The following is a 13433-nucleotide window of genomic DNA, read 5'->3' on the forward strand; positions in this document are numbered from 1 at the left end:
GGGTTTAATATTTTTCCTAGAACTTTTTTTTTTTTTTTTTTTTTTTTTTTTTTTTTTTTTTTTTTTAAAAAAAAAAAAAAAAAAAAAAAAAAAAAAAAGACAAGAAGGTCTCAATTTTCTGAATCCTGCATAATATGGTGCTGTTGACTTAAGTATTTGAAATATGCTTTAACCCTTAAAATTGAGATAGGTACTGCTTGTTTTGGTTTGGGAAAGCAAAGTCATTCACACGTTCAAAAGTTAATTATGCCTTTCTGTTGAAAAGTCATTAATGATACCTGGGAGAAGGTGAGCTAGGAGGCATCATTTGTGGTAGAAGGTTATTTTGTGTTATCGTGAACATCCTTTATAACATAATTACAGAATGTGACTGAAATATGCTTAATCTTAACATTCTTAAACTTACATTGTTAGACTGAAGTCGTATCTTTCAGTTTGTACCATTTTTTGGAGGGGGAACTGTATTCTTAAGTTGTGAAAGAACCTAATTGACTAGATTGTTAAGTGATTTTTATTAATCTGAGTTGCATGTAAACATACTACATGTTGATAGTGTAAGGATGATGAGTATTCCAGGTTTTTTTTCTTTTCTAAATAAATCACAGTTTAGAAGCTGTCTTCACAAGTAGTTCCAGTGGTGAGGGGCACCTTATGGGCACGATTCAGCGTGTGTGAGTTAGGCATTTAAAAGTATAAGGTGGTGAGTCTCCCTAGACAGATGAGCGCAAAGGTATACTCTTAAGAGGAGAAAGCTCTGTGTGCCTTGTCATTATGTGTATCTTGTTCTTATTTCACTTAATCTTAACGACTTTTGTCAAGTTGTGGAAATGAATATGCAAGACAGGCATTGAAGGGTGATAAAATTTAGGGACATTGTTTCTCCATGGTACTTGCAAGAAATGAATGGTTACATAAAATACATATTGTTCTTACCGTCTTAATCTGTTTAGTATTTGTAGTTTTTCAAAGCAGAGGTTGTCTCTTGTCTGTTTTGTTGTTTGGAAAACACATGTGTAGAATACATTCCTAAATCTTAAGAAGCAAACACTTGAAAAATCAAAATCTTGATGTTGCTGCAGTGAATCATTATTTAAAATTCTTGATTTTTGGATGGTGCCTAGTGGCAATGTTCTTGCAAGAATGTTTGAGTTCAAGTCTTATGTGGCCTCTTCTCTTAGCTGAAGGGCGAGATGAATCAACCAAATTTTTAGTGGGGAAGAGAAATGCAGGAATGGTGATTTGAGGAATTTGTTACTACCTAGAGCTAATATTCTACTGACCAGAAAACGTAGTACTGTTTTCCAGGTTAGTCTTGGTCATAGATGTTGAATAAAATGTAAGCTTTTTTTGCTTTTGTTTCTGTAGCTACTGAATGAAAGGGCATGTGAAATTGATTTCTCTTTGTATGTCCCTCTGCACCAGTTCTTTAGAAATTACAGGACATCAGGGAGCATGGTAAATGAGCTACATGATTAAATTTTTAAATCTTACAACAGCTTTGTCCAGGGTGAAAATCCCCAAATTTCAAATTATTTCTTTTGTTATAGGCTTTCTTTAAAATATGGCTTGATTTACATTTGTAAGATTAATAATAAATATACTTTTGTGTTGACATTTCATAAAACAAAATTATAATCTTAAGGAATGCATTACCCACAACAGTGTACTTATCGTGGCAGTGTTACTTTTATTAAACCATTTATCATTTTAATGTTGTGTATTCTGACTGTTAAAGGTTTTCTATCTTTTTCTTCAAAGAAAATGCAACAAAAGAAATTCAACATTCCTTTTTCTTTCCTACAGCATTATCTGCATACCAGAGGTACTACAGTTTACAATCTGACTACTGGAAGGTCTGTATATGCTGGTTTTGTTTTTTTTAATGTATTGTTGTAAATGATTGAATTTCTAGAGTAGAATAATTTCAATATGTTTGGAGTATCTACTTGCAATTACTTTTTGGCATATTAATTGGGTCTTAATGGAATTGTTCACCTATATGCAATTTGTTATAAATCTAAGTGGAAATAAACATTCACTCCATCCATTGAAACGGTGGATCAATTGACTTGACACATTTTAGATTTTTTTATTATTACTATCTATTACTTCAGTTTTTCTTACGTAAGCATGGATATTTGGATATGTATGAGTATTGAGAGAATCATAACCAGTTGAAATCTCCTGCGCAGGCGTTGGACTTGTACTAGGAAAAATGTTCTCAGGTTGGTTTTTAGTTCCACAGATGGCAAATTGTTTAAAGTCCCTTTCCATCTTTTGGATAACATTCTTATGTAAGGCAGGAAACAAGTCATGTTAGTATAGCTGTCTTATCTCTAAGTCCATGTAGAGGTATCATGACTTAAAATGAATAAAATTGAAAAGTTTCTTATAACAATATTGTGAAAAATAGTTAGCATTGTTATATTGTCACATGAAATAATTTGAAGCTCATGATTTAGACAGGGCATATAACACGGTCGATATTTGTGTGGTCATAAGCAGCTGTTTCCCTTAAAAGTGTGCGTAAGTGTATGTCTCAAATAGGGAAGGCTCACTCTGGAAAGCCATCAATACCATGCACACACCAGCATTAGAGAAAAAACATTTTCTGTGTTCTTTGCATTTTATAGTCATGTAAGTACTTTCTGAAAAATCCGGAGACATACAACTTCTCCCATTTGTGAGGGTGGAAAGGGAGAAAGGCAGGGTAAATAAAGGGGAGAGAATGAACTGAAATAAGTGTCTTCTGGCACGGGGAAGGAGAGGTTTAATTGGAGGGTCCTAGGAAAATTGTGTGTACTGTCTTGGAAAGACCCTGGTCTAGTGGAAGTTGTACAAGTGCCATTTTTGTACCAAGCTATTTTGGAGCTGAAGTAGTTTTTTCAGAAATAACCCTTGTAGTTCAAAAATTACAACAATAAGAGCGTTCATCAATTCTTACTTCTTAAATGCTCTTGGGGAGTTAGTTTAAACATTGCTGTAAATGAGTGTTGAAATTGATCAATTAATTAAACGTCTGTTGTAGTAGCTTCTGTTGTTTGTACTCTCCTTCTTAAGCATTTCAGAATAGTTTGTGACTTGAATTATTTTTTCTGGCTTTTGTTCTAATGGCTCATTATTAGAAGTGATAGGTGATTAGTAATTTCTTTTCCCTGCATTTTCTGAGAGTTCAGGGTGAAGTGTAAGTGTTTATATGTATTTCCATAGGCATAATGTTTCAGCATGGCTCCAAATAGTATCTGCAATTAAAATAAATGCAAATTCTGATTGTTTTGCAGTTCCATTCAAGAGCATGGATGGCAGTAAAATGTGTGATCTGTGTTTCACTTATTGAAAGCAATTTCTGTTTGTATGCAATGTGCTGATATTCAAACATACCAGTTTTTTGTGTGAATCTCTACTTTGTAAATCTCTTGATATAATTTCAAACAATTCCACTTGCAAGCATGAGAACATTGTTTGGTGCTGACAAAAGAGCATTTTGACTTCTACAAAGGAAAAAAACCACAAAACCCCAATAAATTTTTCTTATTGGTTGAATAAGGTTGGCCTCACCTGGGAAAAATACTGTGCTTCTTGATCTCATTATGAGCTTCGTTATAAATATGTATCCCAAAGTGAAGTCTTTTCCTTAATAATTTTGGAGATTTTATTAATTTTTCAATGTATGAAACAGAGCCTGAAAGAGTCCAAAAACATTTTTCAGTTAAAAACTTTTTTTTTTTGACACTGATAAAAAATTGCAGGTGAATCATATTTCATCTTATTAATGGATGATTAAGCTAGTCTGGGCTGGCAGTGGAAACTGCCTGGATTGGGTCTAGAGAAAAATCTTCCCCTCCTGCCCCCTTCCCCCTTGCAACTGAGACGATTTCTTGTTATCCTTAATGCCTTGTATCTATAAGAAACCATTTAATCCAGAATAGTAAGTTTGTACTGTATTTTTTTTTCACCCTTATATGCTATTTTATTATACTTTCTAATTAATATTATATTCAGCTATCTATATAGATGACTGGAAAAAAAACCAGTCATATTTCCTTGTTTTACTGTTGTGGGGCTTTTTAAAGGTTTTTTTTAAATTCTCACAGAGTTAGATTTCATCAATTAAGTTGTTGGAATTTGTGATGGGAAAGAAAGAGAGAGAAGGGTGTGAAGAAAGGGTGGCATTTATGAGCTGTGAGGAGAGCTGTGTGAGAGCACTGAGAAATTGATGGAGAGTGCTGAATCACATGAACGTCATTATATAAGGCAGGTTTAAGAGCAGACAGGCACAGTCTTAGAAATTTAGGCAGCATATCTGAAATTATTTTGTGTGGTGCAGTGCAAATTTATGTGGTTAAAATAGGTGTCCTGTATCTTTTTTGTTTTATAAATAGAAAACTTCTAGGAGGGTTGTGAGAGATCTTAGGTTGCTTTGAGTATGGTTTGGCATCCTCGTGTAGTACTTTTTAGTCTCTGCTACTCTGTTTTTTCTCTGTTGCATGGGGTTGGTGATTGAGCATTATTTTCATGGATCGTTCATTATATGATATTCATTCTACAATTATTATTTTTTTTCCATAAAGAAACACATTTACATTTCACGCCCGCCCCCCCTTGATTTTTCTCATGGTCTGAATTTTATACCAGGTTGTTTTCTGTCAGAATTTTGTCCATGGATTGTTTTGTTGGTAATACAGTAAGCATTTTATTGATCCTATGGAATAAAAAGAGACAGAAAAAACACTTCAGAAAATATATTCTGCATATATTTTATAGTGAGAGAAGTCAAGGTGAAAGGTTAGGAAGATGCTCCATTCTGATGAGACAATACTTCCTTTCAAAGAAGTAATACCCGTGTGGATAGTTTTGAAGGAGCTGGGTTGCATTATGCCACGTATTCTTAAATAGACCACTTTTTGCGGTAATGTCCTTGGGCACCACAGATCAGTATAAAATGTCCTGCAAAATTACTGAGTTTCTGTAATTTTTTTGTTCTACACACTGTAGTACTGCAACTCTGCATTTAAAAAAAAAATTTGACTTGAGATCTTATGAAGTAAATATCTTAACTTGGATAAAAGTTAAGTTAATTGAGTTCTTGCATTCAAGTAGCTTTCTCAGTGTTTCTTCTTCTTATGTGCCTATGCTAAAATAAATCTCCCTTCTGTGCAATGTACTTCATTCTGATTTCTTTTTAAAACTTCCCTGTGTCAACATGTTGGGGGAGGTGAGGAGGACTGTGGGGGATGAACGGATAGGAAGGGCAGCTCAGGAGAGGGAGACATCAACTAGAACTGCAGTTTGTAGATTTTGATGCTACTGAGAAAATAAGTGTCTGCCACGGTTATCGGTTTTGACATATTCTGAGGAGGCAGGATTAGAAGTTTAGCAAGGAGTAAGATATTCCTGATTTTATCCAAACATGATGGCAGATATCTGGCACCTGGAAAAAGTTATTTTAATCATCTCATGTGGTCGTATCATAATGCAGTTGATCGTACTGAACTCTTTTATATAACGTCTGCGTTTGGGCATGGCTGTCTTTATAGAAATTACAGTACATGAATTGAGTGAATTGAGTGTGTGTAAGTGTAAAAGATCTGGATCTGTTGCATTGACATAGTTGCCCAGAGCGGGGGAAACCTAAAAACCTTCCTTCACAGATGTGGGGCTGCGAGAGGTTTCAGTGCTCACTAGAGTGATTCCTGGGAGGATTTTACAGAAGAACCTGGTTGTGTGGTACTTTGACTAGATCTCCTCTGCTTTGGCATGGCACTGTTACTGCAGCCCCTATTTGGTTAATCTCAATTAAAGTATATTTGTGGCCCTTTGCAGGCCTTTTCCACATTTGTCTCTTAAAATAAAGGATTCTTAGAAATCCAATTTTGGCTATGTTTTTGCGAATAACAGAATTTCCTCTTTCTTTCCTCAGTCTTTATAAAATTGAGGAAAATCCAAACCCATGCAGAGTTATTAAAAAAAAACAAAACCAAACAACAAAAAAACCCAAAAAACCCACAACACAATCCAGATTAAAATTCTCTTTAGAAAACCCAGGAAAACTCAACTGTGTATATGTGTGTTAGTCATGGAAGAAGGATGTGATCTTAGTCTGTGCTGAGTTGTTGGTTTGTTACAGAAAGTCATTTTACAGTGTTCCTTGTTATGTAGACTTAAAGTGTAATTTAGTACCAGGTAATTTTTTACAATGCTGTTTTATAATTAAGTCTGTGTACAAATGTTACTAGGAGTATTATCAACCTTATGGCAAAAACACTTTAAATTAGTAGTAAAGCTTGTTTTTCCAAAGAACTAAAGTACCAAAAGACCACGTTTATGAATGTGACCTATTGCTTGTTTTAATATTCTTATGCAGCTTCTTTTCATCTCTCTAACTTTTTTGTTTTGATAGGCCAAATGTCTTTTTCGGTATGTTTTCTTAATGCTATAAAATAGGAAAACAATTAAAAAAACATTAATGCTTTAATTTTGTGTGTTTTGCTGTCTCTTTTTCTCCAAACTGTAAGTCTATTTCCCCCTATTTAAGTGGTTGGACAAAAAAGCAATTACTAGACAAACTGATAACAGAAAATAAGAGAACATTTTGCACCTTAGAGGATCTGTTATAAGATGGCAATTTTCCACTTCATTGACTCACAACTGTTTTATTTTCTGCAGTAACCTCAAAATACCAAGTAGTGTTTTTAGGCATAATTCATCAAAACTTCCATTATTTTTTTAATTAGATATAAATGCTTAGTTTAATTGAAACAGTACAGTGGTATAGGATCAGTAGAAATTGCTGGAGCAGATGCCTTCCCTGAAATGAAAGCTGAAGGCAGTAGCATGACTTGTGAATACTTGCTTTTTATTTAAGCCCTTAGTTTTTTGGAACTTTTTAAAGAGAATGAATATCCCGTATAAAGAGACAGATTTCCCTTGAAGAGTCCTCAAATTTAAAATGACACAAAAAGCCTTTAATATAAATTATTGCCTTGTAGCAACACAGGGCTTGTACAGGAAAAGCAGAAAGACAGAAACAGTCCCTTTGATCAGAGAAGACTTAATCAGAGAAGCATTTAGAAGAAGACTTGATCAGGAAAGCAAGTTTCAAAAATCTTGAATGAAGGTGAAAATTGCTGAGATTAAGTGCATTACAGAAGAAATTGGGAGATATGGTAGGTGACTTAAAGATGGATAAGGTGAAAACCTACAATTCAGAAGGTATTTGCAAAGTAAAATAAAACTGATGAGGTGGGAATGGAATAAATAGACATTTCAGAGAAAATGGATAATCAGAAAGTGAAAAAAACAGAAATTGAATAAAGATTCAGTGGCTCTTGAACGTGTGGAGAAGGGAGAAATTAATTCCGTCTATATGCTCTTCTGTCTGAAAATGTGTTCATCAGCCCAGAACATGGGATTCTGTACCACCCCTCACTTTTGACTAAAACAACAGTTTCTAGATTACAGTCCTTTCACTAGAAGGATTTTGACAAAGACGTTCTGGTCGTGTTCTGAGAAAGTATGAAATACAACTGTTTTAAGACCTATTGTAGACTAAGAGGGAGAGAGAAGCATGAAATGATGTGTTATGGAACAGCAAATGCAAAACAGAGATAAGTTTGAAATGAATGTCCTAATTTTTAAATACTGAAGACAGTAGGCCATCATAATGGAGAGAAAAAGCATTTTTAGGCGATTTAATGGGATGAACGTTTTCAAGAGACTGTTGTGGAAAGCAATCTGGAAATACAGTCTGAGTCTGATACAGCATAATATAGGATGGCAAGATATTGTTCCCAGAAAAATAAAATAAGAAAAGGGGAGGGAAAAGGGTTAGGAGAGAAAAAACTGTAATGCTGAGACTGAACCTATAATGTGAGGAAGAGAAAAGTGTAGCTAGAGGAAGAATCACAGGGAGTGGGAGAAGGAAAATTTTAGCCCTGCTGAGACTTTGAATGTAAAGAAAATGAGAGAAGTAAAAACATACTTTAAGGCTAAGAGATATGGGGAGAAGTGAGGAAGTTATATATAGAATAATACAGGAGTGGACTGTGGGAAGTCTGAAATTAGACTTTTGCCAGCTTCCTCCCCCAACAACAACCTCTGTGTCATAATTTGACCATGCTCAGTGAGAGAAATTAAAAAAAATAAAATAAATAATTCCAAGTAAGATTATAGCTGTTCAGGTGAGAAGCACAGTATCGCAGTCCATCAAAGGACTAGGATGTCTTTGATTTTGAGGAACTCAGAAGAAGGTAGAATATGAAGCAATGAGGATCACTTGGGGAGCTAGATAAGTGGATAATAAAAATTCAGGAAGTTTGGAGTGGAGGAAGTTACATTAATGGGGTTTCAGCTAATAAAAATGAACTTTCTGTCTTGGACTTGCTGGAGCATCCATGGGGAGGGGAGGAGTGAGTTAAGATGACAGAAACTTCTCTCTTACTAATTAAACAATGAAGATTTTTAATGCATGTTGGCTGCTACTGGAGCTGGTGATTACAGTTTTCTGTCATAAAAGGGTTTTACAGGAAATCAGGAACAAAGGATCTAGCAATTGCACAAAGTCTTTTACTGAACTGCTGATGAAAAAATATACCTGAGGATGTATTTTCCATAATATTTAAATTTTTGATGTGCAGTGGACAGGAGTGGTAGTTCTGTTGGTGAAAACTTTTCACTTTGATCCTAAGATATACTGGCAAAACAAAGAGAGAGGGGAAAGAAAAGCTCATACAATATCATCAAAGGTAATTTTAAAGAACAATCAGTAAAAAAAACTACAACAAAGCCCATAGCTAGCAATATCTGTTTCTTCAAAGATTTTTTCAAAGGCTATTAATAGATTTAGATCATAAACATATCCCTTCAGAATGTCAAGATGGATAGAAATTGCATGCGAGAAGATATTTGAAAAGCCAGAAAAATTGTTGAAAGAGCAAGACCTAAGAGAAATTTGGAGTATGAAGACTGCTAAATTGAAGGGCTAAATTTATGAATTGTGCACCATATAATCTCTCTTCTGTATCAGAATACTTGGTAGCTTTGGTAACACTGTAAATGAGGTTATTTCAGCATCCCATAGGTGTGATCAGTTAGCATGATTACTCAGTGGTGTTAAAAAATTGGAATTCTTAAATGCAAACTATGTTTATGAAGACTAACTGGAATTCTGCCTCTTAAGGGTGAAAGAATTATGTGTACACTTTCAAAATATTTCATATGAAATTATTAATAAATAAAGAGAAACTGTGGAATGCTGGAAAGGTAATGATGATTGTGTTACCAGTAGCACTTGGTCATCTATAAAATACAGAAAAAATCGAGCAAATAAATAACTGTGTTTGGGTTTCAGAAAAAGATCTTTTAATATTAGAGACTAAAAATAAATGTTGCTTCTTGTAAATCAGTAAGGCAGACAAGTTGAAAGAAGTATAATTTTTTTTCTGAAAACTTCTTGTTAAGTGAATGCCACCTAGAAAGATTAAGGAGAAAATGTGTTGTATTTCATGCTCTTAATTACAGTGAAGCAGTGCAACTGATTCCTAGTTTAGAAAAAAGGACCATTTATCCAGATATTTTTTAGAGGGTAGATCTTAAGAGTTACAGTTTTGGGTTTTGTGCATTCTGCGGGTGGTATGTGTTGTGTGTATGTGTCAGCTGAAACAGAGAATTCTTAGGTAGTCCCATGACAAAGAATCAGATACTGTTTTTCACTATTGTTAATGCAGGCAAATAATGCAGCATGTCCAATTTTGTGTACAGTAAGATTGTACAAGGTTCTAATAATTTACTCTCTTATTAAATGATTTGTCTAATGAAATGATGAGAGGAGAGCATATTCCCTCTCCTCGAAAGGAATCAAGAGTAGGTGTAAAATCTTAAAAACAATGAGAGCAATCAATGTAACTAATAAATTTTGACATGTTGAGTTTGACCTCCAGATAAATTAGATAAATCGTCTCTTTCTTGTGTCTCTTGATTTTACCTGTCACCATATAAACCAACAGAATCCTCCTGTGCACACATAAACCATGTACCTGTTTGGGTCACAATAAGTATTAGGTCCTTTTAGGGGCCTAAATTGCATCTCTGTTGCTGTTTGATGAGAGATCTTTTGCTTTTGTGCACTAAGTTAGAAAAATGTTTTTATTTCAGTGTCTGGAGTTCTGGTTTATTTTCAGTTGTATATTCATTCATTAAGCCAGTCATCCCTTTTAATCAATGGATTTACAAGAGCTCAAAACTCTGGCAAATCTGTAATATACTCAGAAGGTTAAGAGGAAAAAGTGTGCTTTGGGGAGAAACTTTTGCTTAGGTCAGGAGAGGACGACAAGACAAAATCTTAAAGGAAACACCCCCATCACTCTAGACAAGGTATCTGTTTCCAAACAATACTCATAACATTTTCTAATAAAGATGTTTCACTGTGGAAATTCAGCAGGAATGCTCTTTGTGTCCCCCTGTATGTGTGATCTCTGTCTAGAAGTCCAAATAATCTGGGTGGAAATAACATAAGTATCATCGGGTTTGACGGAAAAGTCTCCAGAAATGCTTTTCATGCATGTTGCGTTCTCCTATCGCAGAAGTTTCCTTTGTGCAGAATAAAAAACTGTCACCCCTTAACTATTAGTACTTAGAATAATATCATGCTTCCTTTCTTCAATCCCTTGTGATGAGAAAGTAGGATGCTAAAATATGAGACATGCTGAAGTGTGACAGTGGAGAAACTCATCAATTCAGATTGTTCAGGGAGGCGTACTTAGTTGAGTAGAAAAGTTCTGACTTGAAGGAAGGACACATCTTCAGTAGGCAAGAATATTATTTGAATGTTGATAATATTGAATGAACAAATGTTTCTTTTTCTAAATATAAACTATATTGACAATGCACGCGATGCTTACTTTTTCAGAAGCATTCTGTTGCTTGCAGAAACCACAGTAATGGTACAATTACTTCATGCTCTATGATTGCTCTTTCATTGCATGGAAAGGTTAAAACAAAACACACCGCCTTATTTTTCTTATTTGTAGTTTGTAGATTCCTGTTTGATCATAAGCTATAAGTAGATACTGTGCCTCATTAATGAGTGACAATTTTCTTCAGAAATGAATCTTTTACATGTTCAGGTTCTTTATTTGAAAGTTGAAGTATTTGCTTAGTTTTAGAAACAAAGAATTGGTTTATTTTGAATTTGCTCTCCCTAGAACTGGCATTTCGGTTCTAGTTTTTAAATACTCCTTCAAGCATATACCTAATTAGTGTTCTGCTGCATCGTTTCCTCCTTTTCCCAGGGATACAGATTCAGTCTTTTCTGTGTGGTTGGGGTGGGCGGGGAAGGAGTGGTTGAAGTGGGAGTGGATCTAGTACAAATAGATGAAGAAGGCAGCAGGTGGGAGAATGGGGAGACATAGAGCTTGGGGTCTCTTTCTTAAAGAGCCTACGAGTAGCTTGTGTGAGGCTTATAAGAAAAGACAAATAATTTAAAACGTTTTTAGAGTAGTGTTTTACCATGATTCTGCTCTGTGACACACTCTTACAAGGATGAGTATTTAGAGGAGAAACAGAAATCAGTTCTGCATCTCATGTTTACTTGCATAAAGGTGTAATAAAGTAATCTCTGGTGCCTTGCCTTCATGGGGCACATCAAGTGAGATCTGGGCTGAAACCACTGAGAGCTCTCCTCCAAGGGAAAGCCAGATGCTGAAAAAATACTGGCGATTCAAGTGCTAAAGCATACTAACAGCAAACGAAACCTCTGAGTTTATATTATTTCAACCAAAAGTATTCCTAAATGTATGCTGAGAAGGTCTTGCAGCTACTTAGAAACCTGTAGCTGATCATCTGTTCTTATGCATCTTGCAAGCTTGTAATATGTCAATAGGGATTTACCAGCATTCAGAAAAACTTGGGAAAATATTTACTTGCCACCCTCAGCCACTTCTCTGGGCTGCTATATTCAAATTATTTGGCACTAATTCCTAAGTCACTCTGCAGTATCATTTTCTTTTGTACATGCTATCTCTCCTGACTTCTGAGGGATAACTTGGAACTCATAACTTCTATTCCTCATGCTTTGTCATTTTTCTCTTCTCATTTGCCAGAGGAATGGGACTGATGAGAAATCCAGCGTCGCAAATACATGAGAAATAACAGTCAGTTGTGGATCTTTCACCCTGTTTTCTTCTTTCCTGGTTCAGCCTTTGTGCTGCAAGGCCAAAAAGTTCCTCAATTAAATTTTATCTGATATTACCAGCCAAAATAAATGTAGCTATTTTTCTTGGTTTCCACATTCAGTCTTTCTGTCTGGATTAGGTTTTTAATTAGGGGTTTTCTTATTGCAGGCATTGTTCTAGCTGCTTCTTTCTGAATTCTCAGGGTCATCAGAAAAAGAGCAATAAAACTGTATTACCAGACATCCTAACAACACTGATGCTACCTAACACATTTTCTAAAAGCATTTCAGGTATTGTTTTTCTCTGTTCCCAAAGAAGATTGGGATCCATTCCCAGCTAATCAGAACTTCGTGAATTTTTTCTGAAAACCAGCAAGCTGAAAAACCTGATTCCAATCCTGATAAACACTGTAGAGGGGGAGATGGATCAAACAGGATCCAGTAAAGGGGGGAGAAGAAGGAAGAAAAAAGAAAGGAAGGAGAGATTCAGTCATATGTGCAGTTAGCTTGAACTTTGTTTTTAGAAATGAAGGAAGATTAAACTGATTATCATTCTGAATGACTGTTTCAATTATAGCTAAGGGATGAAAACCTGTACAAGTGACAGGGAAGGGGGAATCTCTTTATTTAAAGGAGACTAGTGCTGATGGTGTTTTCTATTCTGTTTTCAACTGCTGCAGAAGATTCATACACTGCATCTTCCAGAAGTTTTTGTATCACTGGTTGTATAGAATGTTGCATCAGTTCTGCAGAATGCTGCCGACTTGCAATGTTTTAATGCTTTCAAAAAAGCAACTGGACAAATTCAGGGAAGAAAAATCCATTAAGAGCAATTAAACATGAAGACACTTTGTCTGGCTTTAGAAACCTCTGAACCACAAATCACTGGAGGTTGGGAAGGTATTCTTGGGAGGGGAACACTTAAAATAATGATAGAAATGTAAATGAAGTTACTTTTAGCAGTAAGTTCAACAGCAACATTTTAAAAGTTAAATGTTACTGTTGAGTTGTAGGATAGCCTGCCCCCTCCCTCCACGTTCACTTTCTCTGAGTTATGTTTATGTTTAGTGGTGTGGTCTTTACCTTTTGGAGAAGGAGGATAATTTTCTGATTAAATGGAATCATTGGATGTTGTCTAGAGCAGAATTACTCTGTGGGGCTGCACATGAATTTCAGTACACTTTATCCTGTTCTCTCTCTCTCTCTCTCTGAAATCCATGAAAATGTAATAACATAAATGAAATCATCCATCTAGTTCATAATG

At 35.2% G+C, this 13433-nt stretch overlaps 1 protein-coding gene across 19 annotated transcripts in view; it reads left to right on the plus strand.

Annotated features, from left to right (window-relative positions):
- Nucleotides 1-13433, plus strand: part of KDM6A (lysine (K)-specific demethylase 6A) — a 131258-nt gene that overhangs the window by 18374 nt on the left and 99451 nt on the right. For all 19 annotated transcript variants that reach the window (XR_001411479.1, XR_001411481.1, XR_001411483.1 and 16 more), the window contains exon 2: nt 1804-1853. The gene's annotated coding sequence lies outside the window, so the exon portion shown is untranslated. The remainder of the gene's footprint in view (nt 1-1803; nt 1854-13433) is intronic.

Source organism: Calidris pugnax, unplaced genomic scaffold (assembly GCF_001431845.1).
Source record: "Calidris pugnax isolate Ruff unplaced genomic scaffold, ASM143184v1 scaffold25, whole genome shotgun sequence".
Classification (NCBI taxonomy): domain Eukaryota; kingdom Metazoa; phylum Chordata; class Aves; order Charadriiformes; family Scolopacidae; genus Calidris; species Calidris pugnax.